We start from the raw sequence: 18,261 nt of genomic DNA, 5'->3' as shown, positions 1-18,261 counted from the left end.
ATTTTATATGATTTCTGTAAACTTTTTAATTTATCTTCTAGAGACATGATGTACAATTTACAATATAACAACTAACTAAAAGCAATCAAATAACTTGACATACGTCATGGCAAGGCTACAAAGTGTAAAAAAGGCAAAAGGAACCAATTTATTTTTTCTCAAAAACCTTGACTTAACATAACAATTATTTATTTTACCTTTTTTTTTTACACCTTTTCATACATTTTTAATGAATAAAATTATTCATACATGCATAAATCATTTTATTGTTATTAAATCGAATAAATATTATGCATAGTTAATAACCAACATATGAGTGACCTAGAGTGTCTTTGAAAGTGGTATTAAAAGTTTTCTTTGTACATGAAAAAGTATTTTCGTTTAATATAGCTATTACATAGTATGCCAATAACAATAGACGATAAATAAACGTAGGGATTATCGACAAAGTTCCCCTTGCTTCGGATGTTTTTTTTAAAAAAAAAATATTGATATTCTGTGACACAGATGTGACAATATTGTTTGGGAGAGTGGTCAAATACTTTTAACATGATTAAACATGGTTCATGTATTCCATTTGTATTTACACTAACCTATTTTTATATAAATATATGTATAATGTATTGAGCCTTGAACTGTTAGCTTTATTTATATACATTTAAGTTTTTAGGTAAAAAATAATTATATGGTATGTAATTATAAATATACATTCAACGATTTTTTTTCACTTGTCATCTCTCGATAGTTTAAATAATTCAATACATTTGAATAGTAGTATAGTTTTTTTCTTCATCTCCGTAATCGTTCTTTTGCACATATTTAGAGTAAGATTTATATTTCTCGAAGAATTTAAATGAAAAATGCATCTTTATTTTATCACTAGATCAAGAGGTATTCGAGTAGAAACCCTTTAGAGCGGGTTGGATGCATGAAGCCAGTGCACCGCTGAATCACGTCATGTCGTATTTCCGATGTAGTCAAACGATGAAAAACGTTTTTTGTCAATTTTTTCTGCTGCAGTAAGTACTATATTCAAGATCATTTATCATTTGATTTGGTCGAAAAACGATTCTCGTACGCAATCGGATTATCACGTTACGTCTATTTTAAATGTTTTTACATTAAAAAAAATATACAAATGCGCACCCCTTAATACCAACCGGCTTACTAAAGTGTGACAGTGAAAATCTAAAACGCAGGCAATGTAAACAAAAATATGTGAATAGAATGGCTTTTAAGTAACAATAAAAAAAAAAAAAAAAAATCTACGTTATAAAAAAACTTAGTTCAATTTTTGCAATGAGCTTAAGATATAATTAGATACAACTGTTTTTAATTTAAATAACTCGAAGTATACCCAAATGTGATATGCGCATCTGATCTGAGACAGAATAAGTTATGCGCATCTTAAATTATAACGTGAGGTACTTACATCGAATAATATCGTGGGATCTGATATTTGTTTTGATTTAGCAAAACTTTTTGAAGAAACTACAATGTATTCGAAAATCACTACGAATCTGATATAAATCACAAGTAATATTAATATTATTATGTCGTAAATACACGTTTTGATTTCACAATTGTTATTTTAATTGTATAGAAATATACATTTTTATTTTTTTGTCTCGTATTGTCAATGTGGCGAATTATGATGAGTCAACAATTACTTAAAATTGTTATCTATTTTGCACGACAGGTATAATCGTTTTTATAATTTACATAATAAATAAGTCGAAAGTTGAACATGTTGAAAACTTCCGAAACAAAATTGATTCTTTGACATTTCCATTAGAATTATATTTTCATTTAAGTTTACAACTACGAACATTACTGATTTTGATTTAGGTAATGATGTTCTTTTGCGCGTAATTTTATCAATTAATCGGATCGGAGAATTCGATTATTTCGACTAATTCCTAACACAATACCCTATCAGCTAACCGTCTGATGACCAGAAACCAGTGGTGTATACAAGGGGGGCGTGGGGGTCAAATCCCCCCATTAGCTTTTTATTATTTAATTAGTTTTTGTTTTTGTTTATATTATATAGTATGCATTATAAAAAAATATTTTGTGATGTGAATCTATCGAACTATTGAATTTTGACAATTTAGTCAACACTGAAAACCATTATAATTTTATTTTCGTTTATTTATAGTAAAGTAATGTTTATTTGGTATTTTGGTCGAAATGCCAATGACTATGATTATACTTTATTATAGCTTATCTTATAATTTATAGATACAATACTATGTATTTAACAATATGTATGTAACCTGGGCTAATGGCTTCCACTGAATGTCCGTGTTTAAAATATTATCGGATACTATCGTTGTTATGAGAAAAGAGAATGAGATCATTATCGTTACGGATTTAGTTCACCGCGTATACATAGTACATTCTATTTATTTATCTGAAAACTAAAAAAAAAAGAAATTCACGGGATAATTGATAATTTATTGAACCTATTATGGATTCGTGGAGAAACATAGTTCATAGTTGTACCCACATTTACAAAAATAGCAATGCCGTCAGACGTCAATGCAACATTTCGATTACCGAGTACAAAACACTTCATCAATTAATCTATTTTAGTCAAATTTACGTTATTACTTATTATACTCGGTGCGCACTGAATACAAATAATACGTCAAATTGAAAACGATTAAAATATAACTTTTACTGTATGATTATAAACATGGTCTACAATGTATTCAAACCAACTACCATCTGACTACACGCGACAGTGAATAAAAATAATAAAATTATTAAACAATAAAGTTGATAACTATAACATTGTTATAACTTATAATATTAGTTATTTAGTTATTACTTTATATAGTAATCAAACATGAGTAACAAAAGAAAAAATAATACTCTACTTTCATATTTCAACAAAAGTATAAAGTCAATTGTCGATTCAGAGCCAAATGATCCACAACCTGCACCAAGTCAACAAAAACATAGACACAGTAAATTTGGTGAGTAAAAAAATTGTATGCTTGACTATTTGACTTATCTGAATCTTTAAGTCTCCGATTTATGGGTTTCTAATGTTTCTATTAACAATATTTTGTTTTAATTTTTTTTAAGACAACATGTTCATTAGCAAGGGAAAATGATATTGGTTTGTTTGTTAATTGTGATTTGAGTGATACTGATAAAAACCTAGTAAGTTATTTAATTATATACAAATAGTATTGTACTGTGATATTTAAATGAATCATTTTTTAAATTTACAAAATTATAAAGTGCATTTGTTTATAGATTCTGACAGATGTGTGGGTTCCATCAGAAAATTATATATTTCTTATAATAGAGAAAAATAAAGGTAGGAATCTCAAATTTCAACACCATTGGTTAAAAATGTTCAAGTGGTTAACATACTCAGAGATAAGCCAAGGAGGTTTTTGTAAAGTATGTTTGATTTTTTCAAGAACTGGTGGATTTGTATGTCAAAAATTATATACACTTGTGATTAAACCAATAGATAACTTTAAAAAAGCATTAAAAGTATGTCTATAAAGTTATGATCACACATTTTAAATTTTCTTATATTATTATAAATATTTAATATGTATGTTTTATTTATTATATTAGACTTTAAATAATCATGCTAAACATGAATATCTTAAACTAGCTCTAGAAAAAGCTGATTAATTTTGAATATTGCATCTTCAAAAGAACCTAAGATTATAAACAAATTAAACATAGACAGGTAGATTTAAATATTTTTTAACATTCTATTTTTATTATAAAGTTGTATTATTTTTTTATTACAAATTTAGTTTGTTTAGTTTTAAAATATTATTGATTATAAATGAATCTAAATTTGTATAATTTCAGAGCAAAAAAAGTTAAAGAAAACCGAGAGAATTTAATTCCTATTATTGATAGTATTTTGGTATGTGGTCGTCAAGAGATTGCTTTAAGGGGTTATAGGGACTTCGGTGCTTTGTCATTTGATGGTAAGTTTTTTTTAAATTATATTAAAATACTATAATACTATTAGCTCTAATATATTTTATCTACTATATATTTTGGATACAATTTTATTTTAGTTAAGGAATAATTATTTTTAATAAGAGCCATAACTCAAACTTGAACTTATTGGGCCTTTCTTTGTCATTATTTTTCTAGGTGAACCTGAGATGAATGAAGGGAATTTTCGAGCTTTACTGAAATATAAAGCAAAAGACATAGAACATTTAAAAAACTTTCTTTCATCAAGCTATCGAAATAAATATATTAGCCCAACTATTCAAAATGAAATTATAAGCACTTGTTGTGATATTATTTTGAAAAAAGTTGTGAAAGAAGTTAAAGAGTCACATTATTTTTAGTGTTCTTGCAGATGAGACAACAGATATTTTTGTTGTAGAATAACTTACTATTTGTGTAAGATATCTTGTTGGTACTGGGAAAGAAAAAAATGTTTATGAAAGTTTTTTAAAATTTACAGAAGTTACAAGTTTAACGGGTGATAACTTAGCTTCAGCAATTTTAAATGGTAATTAATATATGTTACATAAAAATAGACATGATTTTACAAATCTTATCGCTTGGGTATCAGTTATTTATTAAACTGTGGATTAACTTTGTTTAAGGCTTGAATTCATGTGGTATTAATTGTGACAATATTTGTGGACAAATATGTCAGGGCACATAAAAGGCGTTCAAACAATAATAAGAAATAAGTACCCAAAAGCTTAATATGTGCATTGTGTTGCACATACGTTGAATTTAGCTGTGTCATCTACTTGCAATATTCAACCTGTACGAAATTGCTTAGGAACTATTCAAAAAATGTATTGTTTTTTTTTAATTCCCCTAAGCGTCATCAAGTGATTTTAACAGCAATAAGTGAAAGTGACTTAGATTCAAAAGTTAAGACATTGAAGCGCCTATGTGCAACAAGATGGATCCAGCGATATGATGCAATTAATGATTTTGTTGAATTATTTTCATTTGTAGTAGTTTCACTTGAAAAAATATTAGAGTGGAACGATTTATCTACAGTAGATGCTTATATTTTATTGAAGTCAATGGATTCCAAATTCCTAATATCTCTACAAATCATAAAAGTAATTCTTTATTTTTAATTCTATTTGTATTTTATCTAGTATTTAGTAAATAATTTTATGAATTTTATAATAAATATTATTTTGTACCATTCACAAAATTAGTCGTTTATATTTTATCAATTATTTTTTGTAAAGGTTCTATTTTGTTATAGTTTACCACTATGTAAGCAACTTCAAAAAATAGAAATAAATTTAAGAGAAGCGGTTGAGTTAGCTGATGACAATGTGAAAGCTCTAAAACATCTAAGAGAAAATATAGATATTGAATTTCATATGATGTTTGAAAATGCCAAAGTAACTATCTTATAAAATTTAATTTTAATCCTTTTTATTTTTCTTTCAATAAGTCAATACATTTTTTGGTTTTACATTTTATTAGAGTATGGCAGATATTTTGGATATAACCATTATTGTTGATCGATTGAATAAGAGGCAAAAACACAGAAATAATCCATTAATGAATGAAAATGGCCCTTTAGATCCTGAGGCCTATTATCAAATCACTATATGCATTCCGTTCATTGATAGTTTTATAAACCAATTGAATGACAGGTTTTTAGATCATAGAAATGTTTTTTATGGTTAGTTAAATATCAACAAATAAGATATACCTACCTAATACAAATATTGTGTGAGTGGTATATTAAACATGTTTAATATTTTGAATTTAATATTATAGGTTTTCAATGTTTATTTGATTATGAATCTGGTAATGTGCCGAATGAATTTGATGATCTTGTCAAATTGTATCTTCCAGAATTTGATTTAAATACTGTGAGAGTTGAGTTGCAAATGTGGAAAATCAAACTACAAAGAGTTGAAAACAAACCTAAATCAGGACTAGATGCAATTAAAGAATGTAATAACATAATATATCCTAATATCTTTAATTTTTTGAGCATATTGTGTACTTTACCGATTTCAACCGCTACTCCGGAAAGGATGATCTCTTGTTTAAAAAGATTAAAGAGTTACACAAGAAATACAATAAAAGAAGTAAAATATATTTTGTAATAAATGAAATACACTTTATTAATAAATTAATTTGTTGCAGGAACGGCTAAATGGCCTAACGCTTATGGCACTTTATAAAAATATTTCTATTTCAGCAGAAGAAGTTTTAAACGAATTAGCTAAAAAAAAAGAAAGCTAGATTTGTTGATTTGATCATTATTTATTGTGTTAATATATTTTATATTGTATGGTTTTATATAGCATTTTATAATAAAGAAGTTTTGACTTGATGAAGTATTGGAGTAGATAATTTTCCATAACATTGTGTTGGATGTAAATTTTGTATTTATTCAAATATGGTTATTGTTCCTATTGTTAAATATTTTACTATCTAAATTTTTTTTATAAAATTATAAAATAGTAAAAAAAATTTGAGAGGATGGGAGATTTTTTCAATTTTTCCATCCCATTTAATTATGTAGTTTTCTTTTTTTGATTCCCCCTTTCAGAAATCATGTCTACGCCACTGCCAGAAACGTATACATATACCGAATGAACATAAACATGAACATTTACATATATTTACCTTAAGTATAACATTATGTATACACGTAAGCCGTCTACAGATAGTATGTAATTTGCTATCAAAACGTGTTTATTTACAAATTGTAAATTTTGTCAAATGCAAAAAAATCGTAATCATCCGGAGTACTGTAAAGACTCGATAATCCTGCACTGCATTAATTCGATGTTTCATGAGTAATCTGACATATTTTAATCACATCTAACAATGTAATATTACAACATTGTAACATATCGAGTTTTTGTTTAAATAATAATTCAATTTAACTATAGAATTTTTCGATTATATTGTTTGAATTTCAACAAAAATGATAAACTTGTCGATGATATTAATTGCATAAATATCAACTCACAAAAATTGGACCATTTCATAATTTAGAATATATTTGAATGTTTATCCTTAGACGTTTTCTCAAATAAATATTGTTCTACATTCATATTTTATATAATTTGATATAATTGTATTGTTATTATTTTTATTTCATTAGCGTGTAATGAACATTAATACATTTTAATTTTTATCTGATTAAGTACCTAATTTTTTTGATGATCCGACGTTTTGCTGTACCTTATGTAACGGATCATCGAGACTCTACCGTATTCGTAATCATTTTATGCAAATGACGACATATTATTTCGACGTGCAATCGCTTGACTCTTTGTAAGTTCATCGAAATGCACGTGCACGTGATTTAATGGTAATATATTATTATGAGACGTGAGTAGTTTTTTCACTACTATCGTTGTGATATAATGTATCTCAAAGTGAAAAATAAATTTAAATATACATGTATTATGTTATTATTCGTATTATTATATCGCCAGACTATTTTTATCATATGACAACTTTTAAATGAGAATACAGGGAAGTACGTATTTATTTCATGTTAAATATATAAATCTTTGATTTTTAAACGGATCACAATCGGAAAGCAAACGAATGAAGCTGTATATGTATATATTAATTATATCATTATATATTATACTACGCATACATGTAGAATATTATTGTTTTTTTTCAGTTCAGAAAATTATACAATCCGTTTGCGAATGGTACATTAAGCATAAATGATTATTGAAATACAAATAATAGTATAAGTAATAATTAGCATTCACAAAGAGTTCCTACATATAATAATAATATAATATTATATAATATTGATTATATGCAGTGGTAGCCGTTTAGTGAACTCGCGTTTTACTGACTCATTTTGTTTATTTGGATTCAAACAGACTAGTCTCGATTTGCACTTATATTGACAGAACAGAAAATTATTCGTATATTAAATTACCTATACCGATTAATGTGATTATTTAGCAATATAATAAATAAAAAAGTAGAAAAAATATGCAATTAGACTTAAGTTTATGGTATCAGTAGTTCATTGATATGGTGGAGTCATGTTATATATAAATAATCTTTTCGCCATTCTTTGTAAATCCAAAATTAATTGAAGTCCCTCGTGTATGAGTAAGATCCTCCGATGTATCAACTGAACTATTTGATGAACTTACAAATATTGACGAAAAGGTAAAAACTAGATAGGTAAATTATTTTTATTCAATCATATTTTTAGTGGTTTTCTATTATGAGTATTTAGCGATTTGAATTTTGTATTGAAAAGGACATTTTTATATTTTTAGATTAATTCTTTTATGGTGTTAGATTAATGAAAATTAGATATGTTAGAAGGTAGCCTTGATATTTACCGATGGAAACATGACCTACGTTTCGGCAATTAAAATATTTGAGTAGGAGATAAAATATACGATTATTACTTTGAGTGGTAATTCTGATTAGGAAGATAAGATCACCCGTGGACATAATTTATCTTAATAATTAACAGGCTATGACTTCAATTTCGTTGCATGTTTTTTTTTTTTTTTTTTTTTTTTTTTATTAGAAAATAAGGCTTCAACATCACAGGTTATTAGCCTACCGTACATTAAATGTAAAAATAACAAAAAAAAGATATGACTTAATATTTACAGAAATTTTTACATAACTACAATTTATTTATAAGATTTATTTTAGTTAAGAATGTAATGATTTTGGTGATGTTATTTTCATTTAGTGCTTCTTCCATAGTCGGCGGTATTTTAAGGTGGTTTCTTATATCCAGGTACTTCGTGCATTCTTGGATTATGTGATGGATTGAAAGGTCAGTTTGGCATTCATCACAAGTGGGTGGTGGATTTTTGTTGAGGAGAAATGAGTGGGTTAGGAGTGAGTGTCCGATTTTGCATCTTGTGATGACAACTTCCTGTCGTCTGTTGAGATGGTTAGGTGGGGTCCATTTTTTAATATCTTTCTTAATTGTTTTGAGTTTATTTGAGAGAGGAATTGTATCCCAAAACTTTTGCCATCTAGAGTAAGTTTTATGCTTGATGGATGATTTGATGTCATTTGTCGATAAGTCGGAGGATGTTGGATGAGGGATGATTCTAATTGCAAGGTTAGCTGCCTTGTCAGCAATTTCGTTACCGGTTATGCCTATGTGGGACGGTACCCACATAAATTCGATGTTTGAAGTCGGGGTAAATATTTTTTGTATGTTTTGAGAATATTCGTTGGAAGGTAAGGGATTTTTAAGAGCAAGTAGGGCACTGAGTGAATCACTTAAAATTAGGATGTGGTTTGATGTGATCGTCTTTGCAAATACGATTGCTTCATAAATGGCTTGGGTTTCTGCTGAGAATATACAAGTTTCTGGCGGAAGCTTGTGAAGTAGTGTGATATTATTATGGGAGATTGCAAAGCCAACGCCTTGAGTGGATTTGGATGCGTCCGTATATATTTTAGTGAATAGCGGGTATTTGTCTTGGATAATTTCATGAAATGTTGAGGTGATAATATTAGGATTTGTGTGGAGTTTGCTTTGTTGTAGAAGCTCAGTATTGATATTGATTTGCCAAAGCCAAGGGGGATGGTTTGGGTATGTGATTTTGTTTTTAACAGCTGTACGTATATTGAGTTTGTTGATCAGTTGGAAGAAGATGTTATGTATTGATGGTAAGGGGTTTTTAATTGAGATCGTTCTATTTGTGCTTTTGTTATTGAAGAAGTTAGTGAATCCTATGTGATTAGGAGTGCTTTTTCTTTTGATTCCATAGTTTAAGAGTTCTTTTTCTCTGAGTAAATCGAGGGGTAGTTCTCCAGCATGGCATAAAATGCTGTTTGTGGGGCTGGTTCTGAAGGCTCCAGTTGATAAACGAATTCCCTCGTTATGGATTGGGTCTAACATTTTTAAGAGATTTTCTTTGGCTGTAATGTAGATTTGAGAGCCATAATGTATTTGGGATAATATAAGAGATTTATAAACTATATTGAGTGATTTCATGCTGGCTCCCCATGTATGGTGGGAAAGTGACTTAATAATGTTCATTCTGATTTTGCAGGTACTTTTGAGTCTTTTTATGTGTGGGGTCCATTTAAGTTTGTTGTCGAATATCATTCCAAGTATGCGGAGTGTTTTACAAACGGGTATCGGCGAATTTTTAAGATATAATTGTATGTTTGCATTAGGACTAATGTGAAAGCTAATACATTGACTTTTGCTAGCAGAAAATTTGAATCCGGTTTTATGAGACCAGTCTTGGAGTAGATTAAGTGAGTTTTGTAGTATTTCTACTGTTGTTATGATGTTTTGTCCGCTGCAGTAAATGTGACAGTCATCGGCGAATAATAAGTGTTGTGTGGGTTTTGGAATATTTTTAAAAATGTCGTTGATGGCCAATAAAAACATAGTAACACTGATAACAGATCCTTGAGGGAGTCCGTTTTCAGTTTGGTGAATTTTTGATAGTTCTGCGTGAGCTCTGACTTGAATTTTGCGATCATTTAGGAAATTTTGTAAGAATAGAAACATTTTGCCATTAATGCCACTTTTTTGGATGATTTTGAGGACTCTACTTCGCCATACCATATCATAGGCCTTTTCTAAGTCTAAAGATATTAGTATGAGGTGTTGTTTTTGATTTTTCGCATTACAGATATCAGTATGGAGAGTGGAGAGTATGTCAATAGTCGAGTGGTTTTTGCGGAAACCACATTGTTCCTTAGTTATTAAGTTGGATGTTTCTATATGCCAAATGAATCGTTTATTGACCATTTTTTCCATGGTTTTTGCAAGCGTATTAATAAGAGAAATAGGTCTGTAGTTGATAATATTGAATTTGTTTTTATTTGATTTAGGAATTGGTATAATGATCGCATTATGCCATTGGTCAGGATAAATACCTTTGTCCCAAATGGTATTATATATTTGGAGGAGGAGATCATGACCTATTGTGGGGAGGTTTTGTATAAAAGAAAAAGGTATTTCGTCAGGACCGGAGCTTTTGCTTTTACATCCAGATAAGGCATTGAAGAATTCATTTCGATTGAATGGCGCATTAAGGTGGTTGTCGTGTTGGAGGAAATTGGTTTCAAGTTCAATTTTGAGATTATCTTCAACAGTATTTTTGAAATTTATGAATTCTGGGTCATAATTAGTGCAGTCACTATTTTTTTTGAAATGAAGTGCGAAAGCTTCGGCTATATCTGAAGGAAGTGTGAGTGTATTATTGTTGGAAAGTAGATTGGGAGGAAGTGGTTGGTGATTTATGCCCTTGATGGATTTGATTTTATTCCACATTTCAGTTGGAGATGTATTGGAGCTTATTGAGTTGGTGTAAATTTGCCACGATTCAGTTTTACTTTTTTTTGTAATAAATCTAGCTTGGGCACGTGTTTTTTTTAGGTTTATATGGTCAGCCATTAGTTTGGTTTTTTTGAATCTGTTTAATGCTTGTTTATATAAATTAATTGCGTCATTACAATCTTTATTCCACCAGGGAACTTTTTTTCTTTTTTGTTGTGTATTTGTTTTTCTAATAGTCTTGTAAGCGGCTTCTAATATAATGTTGCAGAATTTGTTAATGATCAAGTTAATGTGAGTTTGGTTCGTTGCGAGATGAAGATTAATTGGATTCTCAATAAGATTTTGTGATATAATATCACTGTATAAGTTCCAATTTGGATTTTTGAGGCACCATCGGGAGCGTGGGTGGATTTTAGGAGATTCGTCAAGGATTTTTATGGAGATAGGCCAATGGTCACTGGTGCTGTATTCTGTGAGGACTTTCCAATCGGTTTTAGGAGCGAAAGCACTGTTTGATATTGTGAGATCAATGGCCGAGAAGGAGTTGTAGGCTGCATTGTGGCGTGTGTTCCCCGTTGTTGAGTAATGTTATTTGATCATTTTCTAAGAATTTTTCCATGGTTTTACCTCTGGGATCAGTAAGATTAGATCCCCAGATATGGTTTCGGCTATTAAAGTCGCCGAGAAAGAGAAAAGGTTTGGGTAATTGTTTGATGATATCATTTAGATCATTAAGCAAAAGATTAGTACTATCAGGTAAATAAATGTTGCAAATACATAAGGGAGTTTTGAGGTGTAAAGTGATAGCAATAACTTCTAATGGGGATTGGATATGAATTTCGGTGCTATCAATGAGATTGTTGACGAAAATTGCTACTCCTCCGCTTGCACGGTGATGTGTTTGGCGATTTTTGAAAAATCCTTTGTATCCTTTTATGGTAAAGGTGGTATTAGGTCGTAAATTTGTTTCTTGTAAACAGAGGGCGGTTGGTTGGAGGGCTTTTAATCGGTGAATATCGATATTGTGTTTGGCTAAGCCGTTTATATTCCATTGAATGATATTATCCATGGTAAGCAATAACAGAAAATATATAGTTAAGGTTTGTGTGATTTTTCGTTTTGTTTTATTGGGCGTGTTCAGATTTGGATTAAACTTTATTTGAGAGGTTGGGTTTGAAAAAGTAGATTTGAAAGTTTTGTTAGTCGTGATTTCAGTGATTTAACTTTTATGTTTGGACAAATTTTTTCGATTATGTCCATTACGGTTGGTATATCTGAGTTTGTGTTTTCAATCAGTGCGTGGATATTTATTGCTTTGTTGTTGAAATTATCCAGGATGTATTTAAATTGTATGTAAGTGATTGGTGAGGAGCCATTTGTGGTGAAGTATTCGATAATAGGTTTTAAATTTTCGTCCAAGTTTGTATCCAGACTGCTAGAAGAATTTGATCGGGATTGTATTTTAGGTTTCTTGATAGTTTTTTCATTTTTAGTGTTAGTGGATGAAGATAATAATATATTTGGGGAGTCAAGGAGTTTAGTTGACGATGAATCTGACATCATTCTTTTATGTGTTTCATTGGGGGTATGTGACAGTGTATCATTGGGATGATTTAGGGTTGAAGAAAAAAATTTGTTTTCTTCAGTGTCTTCGGTCCAATCAGTTTCGGTTTTTTCAAAAGGTGTATCAAGCTGTGGGCTTGTGGGAGGGGGTGTATTTTCCATTAATTCGGTATGGTTTATAGGCGGGTCTTCGTGTTTGTTTAATTTGTTTGGACTAGATGGTATGGGCATATTTTTTGATTTATCATCAACGTTATTTTTACAATTGTTTGTAGTATAGCCAGTAGCTTTGCATAAAAAACAAGTAATTTTATCGTCAGTGAAAAAGATTCTAAATTGTGACTCATTTTGTGTAATTAATAACGAGTTTGGGAGTTTGGGAATGTCTTCGTGTTTGAGGTATATTTGTCTACGGAAACTCATTATATGCTCGTACCCTTCAATATTGATTCCAGCTTTGAGGTGGTTAATTTGAGATATGGGCAATATATCTATGTTTTTTAGGGCGTCGGTAATTGCTTGGTTGGGTATAGAAGGGCATACGTTGGATATAATGAATCTTTTGGCCGGGTTTAATAATCTACGTATTGGTATATTTTGGTCGTTGATATTTATTGATTGTGTTGTTTGCATTAAATTATCAAGTATTTGTTTGCTGGACAAAAAGACACAGAAGCGGTTGTTTGAAATTCTAGAAATAAATGTAATATTTTTTGGGGAGACAATTTTTCCAATTGCAAGTATGTACTCTTTTTGAGGTATACCATCAATTGAATTGAAGACTAAGGCTTGTTCGCGGCTAGGCGTCTTTTCCATAGCGACAGCAGATGCGAAATTTATACTATTGTTCGTAGTATTTAATGAGGAGTTTATCGGTTGGTCATTAGTGGATGTATTTATATTTATGTGAGGAACGATAGTGTCTGCGGTGAGCGTGTTATCGCTGGACGGTGTGGTTAGAGTGGTGGGTAGAGGAGAAGTCTTGATTGCGATGCGTGTAGTATGATTAGTCGTTGAGGTGGTGAGGCAGCGAGTATTACGGTCGGTGCCTGTCACTACTATGTTTTTGTTTGATTGAAGAGACGACGTAGTATTATATGAAGATTTATAAGATGATGTTGAATTAGTAGATGGTGAGGAAACATTTTTGGTTTTGAGTGTGGGGTAAGAAATATTAGAAGTAGATGTATTTGAACGATTATGTGTGGGATTTTTAGGCGAAATGCCCGTTGGATTTCTATTCATGGCGTAGATATGGGCAGATAGGCTAAGTATTAATTAAAGCATATTACCTTTCCAAATGTCGACGTGATTATTGTGCTATCGAAAAGCTATAAAACGTACAATGCGATAAGCACACGTGTTGCACGGTCGGCTGTTAAACACGAACTGTCGTTGCATGTTATAACGAATATATTTAGGTTTGTACAATTTTCTTATGTTGAAAAAAAATATTTCCAGTTCACTGAACTTTTGGAAATGAAGGGTCGAAGAGGATACAAATATGTTTGAAAATAATATTTATACATCATATGTCATAAATTGAATTTACAAATATTAAAAATTTGGCTCGTTGAAACTCCGTGCTACGCGTACATTTATGATAAATCTGAAAGATTACGAAATGGCTTGTGATAAGAATAACTTATATTTGTATACATTTGCTTAATTTTCTTAGTAATTCAAACCCAGTAATGGCTCGTGTGATCTTTATCTTTATACTTAAGTTCTATTTGTAAAATAAACGATATAAAATACAAACGAAACACGGCAGGGGAAAAGAACGTTGCGGCTTATACTTTTTGTATTGTCTTTGTCTGCGCTGATGTATTTCTATTGAATAATTCATACGCTTTGCATGGGCTCACAAAGCTACATCTCTGTAGTGGTTAAAAACAATTATTACTAAAACGCTTTCGTCTGACGGAGTCAAAAGAATACCTTAATCGAAATATTTTCATAAATATATATATTTACTCGTATGTGTATATAAATGAAATTAAGCATATTCTTTGATATTAGAATAAAACAAGGAGAAAAATTGAAATTTAATTTAAATAATTTTCTATATCTCACATGTACTTAGGCACGGAGTATCGTATTATCTTGTCATCTCACTGAACAAAGATAATTATATAATATATTTTTACAGTTTTTAGTGCTCCAGTACCAACGGCGTAGTTAACGGTAAGAAATAGCACGTGCATACCGAACTCTTCATATATGTGCGCACCGATGCGAGGACAGGAACTTATTGTGATGAATCAAGCACGATTGATTGCATTCAGTTATAAGTTGTGTGTCTTCTGTGTGAGTGTCGAGGAAGGTTCATCATTAGTTTTGAATACGGTGTCGGCTCATCGACGCATTGACTCATCAGCCACAGAACAAGTAAATGCGATTTTATCTAGCTTGTAAAGCTATTCAATGGTATTGATCGGCTATCGAAACTTCATAACCCCTTTCTTCTAATTTTGTGTTATTACAATATTTAGGTGGTTAGTTTAAATATGAAGAAACTTTTTTTTTTCAAAAAAAATATATAAATACAAGACAACAACGTATAATGAAACAATATCAATGCTTATTAGAACTATTTGTAATCGTTATCATAATGTTCGACACTCTAGTACCCTTTTTTCGTAGTATCAATTTGTCACATTGTCATTTATATATTATTTTCACCGTGTATACAATGTATACTACCAAATTGTTATTGTGAGAAAAATTTTGGTGTACGACAATCTGTTGAATGTTTCGGAATAACGCAGGCCCGAGGTACCTGATGTTATTTGAATTGTTTTCTATTAATTATTTATACTGCGCAACGACAACGACGAAGGTGACGTTGCGGTACTGCAAACGAATGCGTTTCTCAATGTTTATTAAAATATAATAATTTCTCTCGTTATCTGTTCTCTCACTGTCCGAAGACATGTGCGCTGTATGAGAAAAAGGTATTAATAAGAAATATTACGCAAGCACAATGTTATACGAATTATTATATTAGAAAATAGAGCACATAAAACGCACATGTATACATATACGATATGCTATTTACCCCGTGGTGCGTATAATACCGATCTAGAACAAATTGACGTAGCCGTTTGGACGTGGCTGTTTGGACGTGGGGACAAATGGACGTAAAAAAAAAATATATATATATAAATCAGTAAATAAAATAAATAGGTTATTTATATTTATTATAATATGCAAATTTTAATGTCAAAAATAATCATTCAAAAAAACTTCACCATCGCGATTTGAATTAATTAATGACATCTTCACTTCCAATGCACACGTCGTTAGGTGCGCACGCGTTTTTGTTGCTCTCGTGAAATGTTCAGTTTAACGTATCTAATCTTGACAGATTTTATCGAGTGTCATACCTATCGGCGCATCTTCTAAAGCAGCACAAGTTAGCATTCTCAGCTGACTTCCACCTTCCTTCCGAAGAATACAAGTAATAGAAACTTAATTTGACTATTGTAATAAATAAATAAAATCCAACCGTATAATACCAATAAATTTAACATTCTCCGAGGCACCGTCCACACGGTGACCTTTGGACTCAGATAAGATATACTCATTATGTCAGCAAACAATTCTACAAAACCGAAGCGAACCGTATCGCCTATACAGATAATTAACAATCAAGTAGTTAAACCTAAGCCTATAATGAATAAGAATAATAATTCTCAATCACAATCTGAAAATAAATGATCGCTTCCGCAATCGCCAAAAACTCCCACCTCTACCGCCTCCGCTACCACTTCCAAGAAAACAAAATACTTTATCTCTCCTAACCGATACTCTGCCCTCGCCGAGACTGACCTAGTGACGATCGACACCGCTAATGTAAATAATGATAATCAAAATGATTTTGATGCACTAAGTCAGGGGTCACATCACTCTATCACACATACATTAAAGAAAAAAGATTTGCCACCACCAATATTCATTATAGGTGTAATACATTTCTCTGAATTAAGCAAAGCATTCTCAGATTTAATTGGTCCTGATAGTTTTAGTTGCAAGTCAACTTCTACGCACCTTAAACTCCAACCCAATACACCAGAAAATTACAGAAAAATAATTCATTTCCTTAATGAAAACGAGGCTCAATTTCACACGTATCAGCTACAATCTTAAAAAGCATTTAGAGTAGTAATCAGGAATCTCCACCCATCAACTCTTGTTTCCGAAATTAGCTCAGCATTAGAAGAAGTTGGCCACTCCGTAAGGAAAGTAACTAATATTCTGCACTACCAAACCAAGAACCCACTACCTCTATTTTTTGTTGACCTCGAATCCGATGGAAACAATAATGATATTTTTGATATAACTTCAATATTACATACAAAGATAAGAATTGAAGAGCCACATAAGCAGCGACAAATTTCACAGTGCACTAAGTGCCAATCTTATGGTCACACCAAGAGCTACTGCTCTTATTCGCCTCGTTGTGTTAAATGTGGTGAATACCATCTCACAGTATCATGTAACAAATCACGCGAATCACCTGCCATCTGTGCGTTATGCAATGGCAATCATCCGGCTAACTACAAGGGATGCACTATCTATAAAGAACTTCAACAACGACGCAGATATCCTTCCAATACCAAGCAAATCTCTCAATAACAGCAGTTTCAACATCTCAACACTCAGCTCAACCATCAACCAACAAATCCGCCATTCACAAACACACGTGAACTTATGCTAATGTAACAGGTAACGACACTACTCAAAATAAGAATGCCTATTCCCCCTCCTCCAACAATCTAGAAAATGTCATCTCCAAATTCCTAGACGATTTCAAGTCTATGATTAATCCTCTACTTGCTCTTCTGACTACAGTAATTTTTAAACTTTCAATAATCAAAAATGATTAATAACTCATATACCTCCAACTCTCTACTCATCCTATTATGGAACGCCAATGGCCTCAAAAATCACAGTAATTTTTTTGAAAAACCTTATTGAAACCGAAACCGAAAAAATCATAAAGGTTCCAAGTCTTGATATATATATATATATATATATATATATTGATATAAAAGGTACATATTGCCATATAATTATAAAATTCGATAAGGTTTGATATTATGATACAATACAGTATATATACATATAGTTATATTACGAACATAAAATATCAATGGTTCTATAACTTACAAATATGTATAAATATATATTTTTTTATGTTCACTTGTCCCCACGTCCAAACGGCCACATCCAAAGGGCTACGTCCATTTGTCTCTATTCGGTATAATACACATTAATGTACATATGCAGTCGTTGAGTGGGACATGGATTGTACCTTCGCTTTAAAGTGCACCATTATAATCTGAGTATGCATGCATATTATATCGTATATACTATAGAGATAGAGAGAGAGAGAGAGAGAGAGAGAGAGAGAGAGAGAGAGAGAG

At 30.9% G+C, this 18,261-nt stretch overlaps 1 pseudogene; it reads left to right on the top strand.

The window, feature by feature from the left end:
- The first annotated feature begins 3,858 nt into the window (after nucleotides 1-3,858).
- On the top strand, nucleotides 3,859-6,254 carry LOC112686716 (annotated as a pseudogene).
- Nucleotides 6,255-18,261: the final 12,007 nt, after the last annotated feature.

This window comes from Sipha flava, unplaced genomic scaffold (assembly GCF_003268045.1).
Source record: "Sipha flava isolate LNK unplaced genomic scaffold, YSA_version1 323_pilon_pilon, whole genome shotgun sequence".
In the NCBI taxonomy this organism is placed as follows: Eukaryota; Metazoa; Arthropoda; class Insecta; order Hemiptera; family Aphididae; genus Sipha; species Sipha flava.
The sequence above is the reverse complement of the archived record's forward strand: the minus strand, read 5'-3'. Positions and strand labels throughout refer to the sequence as shown.